The 10,949-nt window shown below is 42.3% G+C and overlaps 1 pseudogene; it reads left to right on the top strand.

Moving 5' to 3' along the window:
• The first annotated feature begins 10,253 nt into the window (after positions 1–10,253).
• LOC148778508 (cytochrome c pseudogene) lies at positions 10,254–10,572 on the top strand (annotated as a pseudogene).
• The last annotated feature ends 377 nt before the right edge of the window (positions 10,573–10,949 follow it).

Genomic DNA, 10,949 nt, shown 5'->3' with positions numbered 1-10,949 from the left:
AGTAGCTTCTCTTGGCCCTCCTGCGCCCGCGCTGCCACCGCCTGTTGGACGTGGGGTAGCTCCTCTCGGCCGCCGGCCCTGGCCTCAGGCGTGGGGTAGCTCCTCACGGCCGCACCTCTTTGCGTGGTTCGTTGCACCCGGGCCGGTGTCTCTCGCGTCGCGTCTGCGCCGCCGGGGCCGGCGTCTCTCGCGTCGCGTCTGCGCCGCCGGGGGCCGGCGTCTCTCGCGTCGCGAAATAACTATAGAAGGAATAAAGGGATGGAGCAAAAGCAAAACCAATACCCAGTTGTGGATGTGACCAGTGATAGAAGCAAGGTCCGGTGCTGTAAAGAGCAATATTGCATAGGAACCTGGAATGTTAGGTCCATGAATCAAGGCAAATTGGAAGTGGTCAAACAGGAGATGGCAAGAGTGAACGTCGACATTCTAGGAATCAGTGAATTAAAATGGACTGGAATGGGTGAATTTAACTCGGATGACCATTATATCTACTACCGTGGGCAGGAATCCCTTAGAAGAAATGGAGTAGCCATCATGGTCAACAAAAGAGTCCGAAATGCAGTACTTGGATGCAATCTTAAAAATGACAGAATGATTTCTGTTCGTTTCCAAGGCAAACCATTCAATATTACAGTAATTCAGGCCTATGCCCCAACCAGTAATGCTGAAGAAGCCGAAGTTAATCGGTTCTATGAAGACCTACAAGACCTTTTAGAACTAACACCCAAAAAAGATGTCCTTTTCATTATAGGGGACTGGAATGCAAAAGTCGGAAGTCAAGAAACATCTGGAGTAACTGGCAAATTTGGCCTTGGAGCATGGAATGAAGCAGGGCAAAGGCTAATAGAGTTTTGTCAAGAGAATGCACTGGTCATAGCAAACACCCTCTTCCAACAACACAAGAGAAGACTCTACACATGGACATCACCAGATGGTCAACACCGAAATCAGATTGATTATATTCTTTGCAGCCAAAGATGGAGAAGCTGTATACAGTTAGCGAAAACAAGACCAGGAGCTGACTGTGGCTCAGATCATGAACTCCTTATTGCCAAATTCAGACTTAAATTGAAGAAAGTAGGGAAAACCACTAGACCATTCAGATATGACCTAAATCAAATCCCTTATGATTATACAGTGGAAGTGAGAAATAGATTTAAGGGACTAGATCTGATTGATAGAGTGCCTGATGAACTCTGGACGGAGGTTCGTGACATTGTACAGGAGACAGGGACCAAGACCGTCCCCATGGAAAAGAAATGCAAAAGAGCGAAATGGCTGTCTGAGGAGGCCTTACAAATAGCTGTGAAAAGAAGAGAGGTGAAAAGCAAAGGAGAAAAGGAAAGATATAAGCATCTGAATGCAGAGTTCCAAAGAATAGCAAGGAGAGTAGAAAGCCTTCCTCAGTGATCAATGCAAAGAAATAGAGGAAAACAACAGAATAGGAAAAACAAAAGACCTCTTCAAGAAAATTAGAGATTCCAAGGGAACATTTCATGCAAGGATGGGCTCGATAAAGGACAGAAATGGTATGGACCTAACAGAAGCAGAAGATATTAAGAAGAGGTGGCAGGAATACACAGAAGAACTGTACAGAAAAGATCTTCACGACCAAGATAGTCACGATAACGTAATCACTGACCTAGAGCCAGACATCTTGGAATGTGAAGTCAAGTGGGCCTTAGAAAGCATCACTACGAACAAAGCTAGTGGAGGTGATGGAATTCCAGTTGAGCTATTTCAAGTCTTGAAAGATGATGCTGTGAAAGTGCTGCACTCAATATGCCAGCAGATTTGGAAAACTCAGCGCTGGCCACAGGACTGGAAGAGGTCAGTCTTCATTCCAATCCCAAAGAAAGGCAATGCCAAAGAATGCTCAAACTACCGCACAATTGCACTCATCTCACACGCTAGTAAAGTCATGCTCAAAATTCTCCAAGCCAGGCTTCAGCAATATGTAAACCGTGAACTCCCAGATGTTCAAGCAGGTTTTAGAAAAGGCAGAGGCACCAGAGATCAAATTGCCAACATCCGCTGGATCATGGAGAAAGCAAGAGAGTTTCAGAAAAACATCTATTTCTGCTTCATTGACTATGCCAAAGCCTTTGACTGTGTCGATCACAATAAACTGTGGAACATTCTGAAAGAGATGGGAATCCCAGACCACCTGACCTGCCTCTTGAGAAACCTGTATGTGGGTCAGGAAGCAACAGTTAGAACTGGACATGGAACAACAGACTGGTTCCAAATAGGAAAAGGTGTATGTCGAGGTTGTATATTGTCACCTTGCTTATTTAACTTCTATGCAGAGTACATCATGAGGAACGCTGGGCTGGAAGAAGCACAAGCTGGAATCAAGATTGCTGGGAGAAATATCAATAACCTCAGATATGCAGATGACACTACCCTTATGGCAGAAAGTGAAGAGGAACTCAAAAGCCTCTTGATGAAAGTGAAAGAGGAGAGTGAAAAGGTTGGCTTGAAGCTCAACATTCAGAAAACGAAGATCATGGCATCTGGTCCCATCACTTCATGGGAAATAGATGGAAAAACAGTGGAAACAGTGTCAGACTTCATTTTTTTGGGCTCCAAAATCACTGCAGATGCTGACTGCAGCCATGAAATTAAAAGACGCTTGCTCCTTGGAAGGAAAGTTATGACCAACCTTGATAGTATATTAAAAAGCAGAGACATTACTTTGCCAACCAAGGTCCGTCTAGTCAAGGCAATGGTTTTTCCCGTGGTCATGTATGGATGTGAGAGTTGGACTGTGAAGAAAGCTGATCGCCGAAGAATCGATGCTTTTGAACTGTGGTGTTGGAGAAGACTCTTGAGAGTCCCTTATACTGCAAGGAGATCCAACCAGTCCATTCTAAAGGAGATCAGTCCTGGATGTTCATTGGAGGGACTGATGCTAAAGCTGAAACTGCAATACTTTGGCCACCTCATGCGGTGAGTTGACTCACTGGAAAAGACTCTGATGCTGGGAAAGGTTGGGGGCGGGAGGAGACGGGGACAACAGAGAATGAGATGGCTGGATGGCATCACCGACTCTGTGGACATGAGTTTGAGTGTACTCCGGGAGTTGGTGATGGACAGGGAGGCCTGGCGTGCTGTGATTCATGGGGTCGCAGAGAGTCGGACACGACTGAGCGACTGAACTGAACTGAACTGAACTTGTTCATTTATGAAGAACAGTTTATTGAGATATAATTCACAGACCACATGATTCACACATTTGAAGTGCACAATTCAATAGTTCTTAATAGAGTTACAGAATTGTGCATCCATCACCATAGTTGGTTTTACAACATTTTTATTACCTGCAAATTAATCTTGTACCCTTCAGCTGTCCCCCTTCAAACTTCCCACCATCTCTTTGTCCAAGGCAACCACTAATCTACCTTCTATCTCTGTAGATGTCTGTTCTGGACATTTCATACAAATGGAATCATACAACATGTGTTTTTTTTGTGACTGATTATCTTTCATGAAATGTAATGTTATCAAGGTTCATCCATGTGGAGCACCACCTTTTTTCTTTTTCTTTTTGGTAACAGCTGCATCATGCTCTATTGTGCAAAGGTACCACATTCTGTTTAAGCATTCCCTTATTAGATGTGTATCTTTGCTCTTTCAAGCATTGCTGCAGTGAGTTACCTTGAACACATGTCATTTCCTGTGTGTGCTGGCGCATACGTTTCACCCATTCCCAGAACTGAGCTTTCTGGAGCAGGTAGCAAACGCAATTGTTATTTTGTTACATGTTGCAACTCACTCTATTGAGCTGCCACCCTTAATGTGTGAGCTCCCCACCAGCACATTCCTCGTGTCTTTACCAGCAGAGCATATTGCCAAACTCTGAATGTTTCCCAATCTGGTGGGTTTAAAAAAGAAAGCATCTAAGTCTGTGTGGTTTTCATGTGCATTTTTCTGAATATGGCTGACATTGATATCCATATATATGGACAACTCTTGTGATTTCCTTGTTGGAAGTACATTTTCTTGGCTTCATCAAAGTGGTGGTTAGAGTACATCAGCTACATAACTTGGTTTCCTGCAAGTGTTTGATTTTCACATCTTTTGCATTATCCAACAGAGACTTTTGCACAGCAGAGAATTTTGTACATGTTATATGCATATTTTCTATGGAGGGAATTGTTAAAGAAAGGCAGCCATTTGACTCTCAAAAAACACTAGTCCTTGAGAACACTAGTTTTCAAGAACTTCTAGTCCTTGAGGTTTAATCTGCATATCCACATAAGAAACCCTAGGGTGTCAAAACAGGACAGCAGAGATTCTCAGTGGGTGACCCTAGGTGGCCTGAAAGGAGCAATGGTGAAGGTGGGATTACTGGGCAGGCTAGTAATCCCACATTAATGACATTAATGTTCTCAAAGCAAAACCAGAAGCAAGGCTGTCCTAACTTGTAAATGGACTGTCCTGTTGCTTCCAGAGAGCCAGGCATGACATAGGAGAGCTGGCTTTGGAACAATGATTAATTGCTAGCAGGGGCCAGATGTGCTCTTGAGGGGGCCCAAAGGTGATAAGGAAGTCCCCCACCCCCAAAATCTGCAGTAGGAAGAAGTATAAACTAAAGGCCAGACCCTCTTTGGTCAGTCTCAAAAGTTAAGTTGAAATTCTCTGAGAAACCACACCATTTACTGTCAGGCAATAGCAACCACAGTAACAGCCGCAATAATAAGGCACTGATTCTACTTATTTGTGGTAGTCATGTTGTATGAAATCACTGCAAACAATAAATTAGCAAATATTGGAGCATTGCGCCTAAGTGTCATACATGGTTAGGTTCCTACAAGCCTTTGCTCACATCCATGAATTCATAACTTTGTTTTATGTGTGAACTCATGGCCAAGGGCACTAACTCATGCCTGAGGGAAGTATCACTAACACACACGCTTAGGAACACTAACTAGACAGCACTAGATAGTTCTTCAGTACTATACTTGGGGGCCATTGTAAGGAGCAAAATCACCAACAAAAGCATGAAAAAGCAAAAGACAGGACACTAAATAGACCACTACAGAGACACTTGCTTCTAGTATGAAAGCTGACACAAGAAGATAAGACATGACCTTCCTGGACATCAGCTGAGAACAGTGAATAGAAGGTGACTTAAATCTTTGTTGCTGTGAGCGCGTCTTTAAGCAGCATAAGCATCAGTTCAGTGCAGTTCGGTAGCTCAGTCGTGTCCGACTCTCCGCCTTGAGAACCCCATGATAGCATAAGCATAGGGAGTATTAACTTGGGGGTTACAACAAATTATAGCTAGTAGGCATACTTGCAAGTAGGGGAATCCTCGAATAATGAACACTGACTATAACTGTTATTAGTGAGAGACAAAACTCCCCCCTATATTTGAGGAACACCAAGCTGGTCTGAGAAGCATTGGAGAAATTAAGCTGACCTGTGACATAGGAGGGACCTTGAGCCACAGGTGGAGCCAGTTTGGGGACTGATGCTAACTTTTTGGGGACCTCTGGACAGGTCATGGAAGTTCATTGTGCCTCAGTTTTCTCATCAGCAAAACTGACATAATTCCTGATCTACTTACTTCAAAGTGGTGGTTTGAAGCTAAAATGTATACAGGAAATCCAAGGGATTAAATGAATTAGAATGAATTAGAAAATTAAAAAAATCCAGGGGTGGTTATTTTTGTATAAGAGTAGTAGAGGCCATTTTTATTTTCTTCCTTGTATCTCTGAATTATTTCACGGTAATCTCTAGTAATGCAAAAAGGTAAAATGGTTGTCTGAAGAGGCTTTACAAATAGCTGTGAAAATAAGAGAAGTGAAAGGCAAAGGAGAAAAGGAAAGATATACCCATTTGAATGCAGAGTCCTAAAGAATAGCAAGGAGAGATAAGAAAGCTTTCCTCAGTGATCAATGCAAAGAAATAGAGGGAAACAATGGAATGGGAAAGACTAGAGATCTCTTCAAGAAAATTAGAGATACCAAGGGAATATTTCATGCAAAGATAGGCTCAATAAAGGACAGAAATGGTATGGACCTGACAGAAGCAGAGATATTAAGAAGAGGTGGCAAGAATACACAGAAAAACTATACAGAAAAGATCTTCATGACTCAGATAATCACGATGGTGTGATCACTCACCTAGAGTCAGGCATCCTGGAATGCGAAGTCAAGTGAGCCTTGGGAAGCAAAAGTATGAACAAAGCTAGTGGGGGTGATGGAATGCCATTGAGCTATGTCAAATCCTAAAAGATAATGCTGTGAAAGTGCTGCACTCAATATGCCAGCAAATTTGGAAAACTCAGCAGTGGCCACAGGACTGGAAAATGTCAGTTTTCATTCCAGTCCCTAAGAAAGGCAATGCCAAAGAATGCTCAAACTATTGCTTAATTGCACTCATCTCACATGCTAGCAAAATAATGCTCAAAATTCTCCAAGCCAGGCTTCAACAGTACGTGAACCAAGAACTTCCAGATTTTCAAGCTGGATTTAAAAAAGGCAGAGGAACCAGAGATCAAATGGCCAACATCCGTTGGATCATCAAAAAAGAAAGAGTTCCAGAAAAACATCTACTTCTGCTTTATTGACTATGCCAAAGCCTTTGACTGCATGGATCACAACAAACTGTGGAAAATGTTTAAAAAGATGGGAATACCAGACCACCCGACTTGGCTCCTGAGAAATCTGTAAGCAGGTCAGGAAGCAACAGTTAGAACTGGATATGGAACAACAGACTGGTTCCAAATAGGGAAAGGAGTACGTCAAGTCTGTATATTGTCACCCTGCTTATTTAAATTATATGCAGAGTACATCATGAGAAACGCTGGACTGGATGAAGCACAAGCAGAACTCAAGATTCCCAGGAAAAATATCAATAACCTCAGATATGCGGATGACACCAACCTTATGGCAGAAAGCAAAGAAGAACTAAAGAGCCTCTTGATGAAAGTGAAAAAGGAGAGTGAGAAAGTTGGCTTAAAACTCAACATGCGGAAAACTAAGATCATGGCATCTGGTCCTATCACTTCAAGGCAAATAGATAGGGAAACAATGGAAACAGTGACAGACTTTATTTTTTTGGGCTCCAAAATCACTGCAGATGGTTATTTCAGCCATGAAATTACAAGATGCTTGCTCCTTTGAAGAAAAGTTATGACCAACCTAGACAGTATATTAAAAAGGAAAGACACTACTTTGCCAACAAAGGTCCATCTATGGTTTTTCCAGTGGTCATGTATGGATGTGAGAGTTGGACTATGAAGAAAGCTGAGCACTGAAGAATTGATGCTTTTGAACTGTGGTGTTAGAGAAGACTCTTGAGAGTCCCTTGGACTGCAAGGAGATCCAACCAGTCCATCTTAAAGGAGATCAGTCCTGGGTGTTCATTGGAAGGACTGATGTTGAAGCTGAAACTCCAATAATTTGGCCACCTGATGCGAAGAACTGACTCATTTGAAAAGACCGTGATGCTGGGAAAGATTAAAGGCAGGAGGAGAAGGGGATGACAGAGGATGAGATGGTCAGATGGCATCACCATCACTCAACGGCCATGAGTTTGAGGAACCTCTGGGAGTTGGTGATAGACAGGGTGGCCTGGCGTGCTGCAGTCCACGGGGTCGCAAAGAGTTGGATATGACTGCGACCGAACTGAACTGAATCTCTAGTATGTATAATATTTATAATAAAAAAGAGTAAAGCGGTAATAACACCCATGAGAGTAGCATACATTTATACCAAACTGCTTTGAATAAAGGTACTGTTTAAAATGTCATTTTCCATGCAATAAATCAACGGAAACAAAGGGTTAGTAAATGGAAGTGAAATTCCGACTTGCTTTGTCATGCCCAGAAAAACAAGTCCCACCTGGTTTGTGTAGCAATCTTGTCAGAACTGTTTGGCTCAGGCTTGTTTTTATAATATTAACGGGAGCCATCGTGCCCTCTGCCTACCTGCCTTGTGGGGCTGCTAGAACCACCCTTGCCTTCGTTTGTACTGAAAGAAAAATAGAGAGGGTGGGAGTTACTGGGCTATTTTCCCCTGTAACAGCACCGTGTAATATATAGGGAATCTAAGGGCATGGAGAAGTCTGCACTATCTTTCTCCTTGATTTAGTAAGGCAATGTTTGTTTTTTTCTTCTTCTTTTCAGGGGGGCTGCACCACGTAGCATGTGGGATCATAGTTTCCCCACCAGAGACTGAACCCACCCCCGTTGCAGTGGAAGAAAGAATGTTAACCAGTGGACTGCCAGAGAAATCCAGTAACGCAATTTTTAAGATGGAACACTGGTATATTTTTTTCAGTTCCAAGAACTAACTTGATCCACTGTTTCAGAAGAACAGGTCTGTCTGACTCAAAAGTGCACTGCCTTCCATAAACAGATTTCAGCCGGTCCTTTTGATAGGACATGTGATCCTCTTTCATTTTCTAATCTAAACTGTCCTGTGGTGGGGCTGAGGACAATTCCCCAGCCGTGATGCTGTATGAGCTATGGTTGACTCTCCATGCTAGGTAATGTGATCCTAAAACAGATTAAAGAAAGCCTGAGCCTTTTGGTTCTGGCCCCGGCTTACATAAAGCACTGCTGCTGCTACTGCTACTGCTAAGTCACTTCAGTCGTGTCCGACTCTGTGTGACCCCATAGACGGAAGCCCACCAGGCTCCCCCATCCCTGGGATTCTCCAGGCAAGAACAATGGAGTGGGTTGCCATTTCCTTCTCCAATGTGTGAAAGTGGAAAGTGAAAAGTGAAAGTGAAGTCGCTCAGTCGCGTCCGACCCTTAGCGACCCCACGGACTGCAGCCTACCAGGCTCCTCCATCCATGGGATTTTCTAGGCAATAGTACTGGAGTGGCTTGCCATTGCCTTCTCCGTACATAAAGCACAGACCTGGTTAATACATTCTGTTAATTCCTAAGCAATTAGGCTCCTTGAAATATTCAGTGAAAGTATCTCTGTTGAAAGATTTAAATCCGTTTTAGATACACCAGAATGGGGGAAAGAAAAGTGCAGAACCAACAGGGAACGATCTATGTGGTTCTTACTATTTAATAATTGCATGTGTGCATGTGTGCTAAGTCGCTTTAGTCATGTCTGACTCTGTGTGACCCTATGGACTGTAACCTGCCAGGTTCCTCTATCCATGGGATTCTCCAGGGAAGAATACTAGAGTGGGTTGTCATTTCCTCCTCCAGGGGATCTTCCTGACCCAGGGATTGAACTGGCATCTTTTATGTCTCCTGCATGGGCAGGCAGGTCTTTTACCACTAGAGCCAGCTGGGAAGCCCCATTTAATAATTAAGTAATATGAAATTATTTATTATAATTATTAAAAATTATTTTATACATTACATTTATATAGTAGGAATTACTTTTATATTATACATTAAAATTATGATAAATTATTTTATGTAAGATAATATATTTATATAGTATGAATTACTTTTATATTATACATAACATTTATTATAAATTATTTTATTAATAAGAAAGATAAAGTTACTGAAGTGAGCATTGTTTTAACATTAATTCCATTAATACAATAGATTTACTGTATTGGGTGGATTTAGAACCTGAACTAAGTGTGTTCATGCAGATTTTCTATGTAAAAATCTGCAGTATCACAATAAGTCTTCAAAAGGTCACTTGAGAGGAACCCAGAAATGTTAGCCCACTTGATGTGGGAGTATAGAAACAGCAAAGGTAATTAACAGCCTACCTGGAATATTTTTGTACCCTAGACAAATTACTTAGAGCAGTCCAGACAAGATCTTCTCCCAGTGTAACAGAAAACAAACCTGACTCCATGTTGGATCTGTTCCTACAGCTCTAACCTTTGTGCTCTGTTGCCTGTACTTAGTCCTGGGGCTCTGTACGTTTGTAAAAAGATGTTGCCTTTAGCCTGAAATATACACAATAGCCCATTCTTAAAGCTCTGACCTTTAAAGGTATAACACTTTTCCATATAGAGGTAAAAGGCTGCAGAATGGAGAATAACATTTTTTCTTGTTGGAGACTTATAGCAATATTGTGACCTGACCTACCTGGACAGCTGCAAGAACAAAGGACTCATGCACCAGGAAGTGTGCAACAACCAGCCACACCCCCTCCACTTTAGGCATCAAAGAAGCCTGAATTCTAACTTGGGTTAAGATGCCCACCTGCAGTTGGGCGTGGACTGGTGTGTCCTTGGGCTTAGAGAATTGGACATTTGGCTTACAAGAGGGAACCTCTCAGTCACGAATGGGGAAGAATGATTTAAAAATGGGAGGTGCTGAGAAGAGAAGGAAGATTTTTGTTCAGAAGGGTGTCCAGTGCCAAATTGTGAAAGGAAGACAAATACAGGACTGGGCCAAACCTCCATGATCTGTTTAGGGGAAAGACAAACAGGTCAGGCTGTTGGATTCTCTTACACAAAGGCCAAAAAGAACAAAGACCTCTTCTGCAGGGAGGAGATGCAGATGGAATACTTGGATGAGCCCAAGAAGTACGTTCCTGGAACAAAAGTGATCTTTGCTGGCATTAAGAAGAAGGGGGAAAGGGTAGACTTGAAGCTTATCTCAAAAGAGCTACTGATGAGTAATAGTTGGCCACTACCTTATTATCACAAACCAGAAATGTCTCATGGCTTTATCTGAGCCACCAGGGAAGCCCCTTTTTATGTGTACCATGTTTAAATAGATCTCATATACTAGAATGCAGATTATGAAGGGCTGATGGAATATTTCTGTTCGGCAGTCCTGACTTAAATAAGATTTGCTTGTGGCTAAATGAACAAGGTCAGTTTTTAAAACATTGATAGTAATTCCAGTTCAACAAGTACTATCACTGTTTTCCGCATCTAAAGAGATGATTGAACTTGAATAAGGACTGTTAAATTATTTAGGGAGATGGTGAACGCTTTCTCAAAACCTGTAGGAGACTGGTTTTATATTTAGATTTCTGTAACTGGTTATATTA

The sequence above is a fragment of the Moschus berezovskii genome, chromosome 2 (genome assembly GCF_049115385.1).
Source record: "Moschus berezovskii isolate FMDL1 chromosome 2, NW_MosBer_1.0, whole genome shotgun sequence".
NCBI lineage: Eukaryota > Metazoa > Chordata > Mammalia > Artiodactyla > Moschidae > Moschus > Moschus berezovskii.
This window is presented reverse-complemented; position numbering and strand designations above follow the sequence as displayed.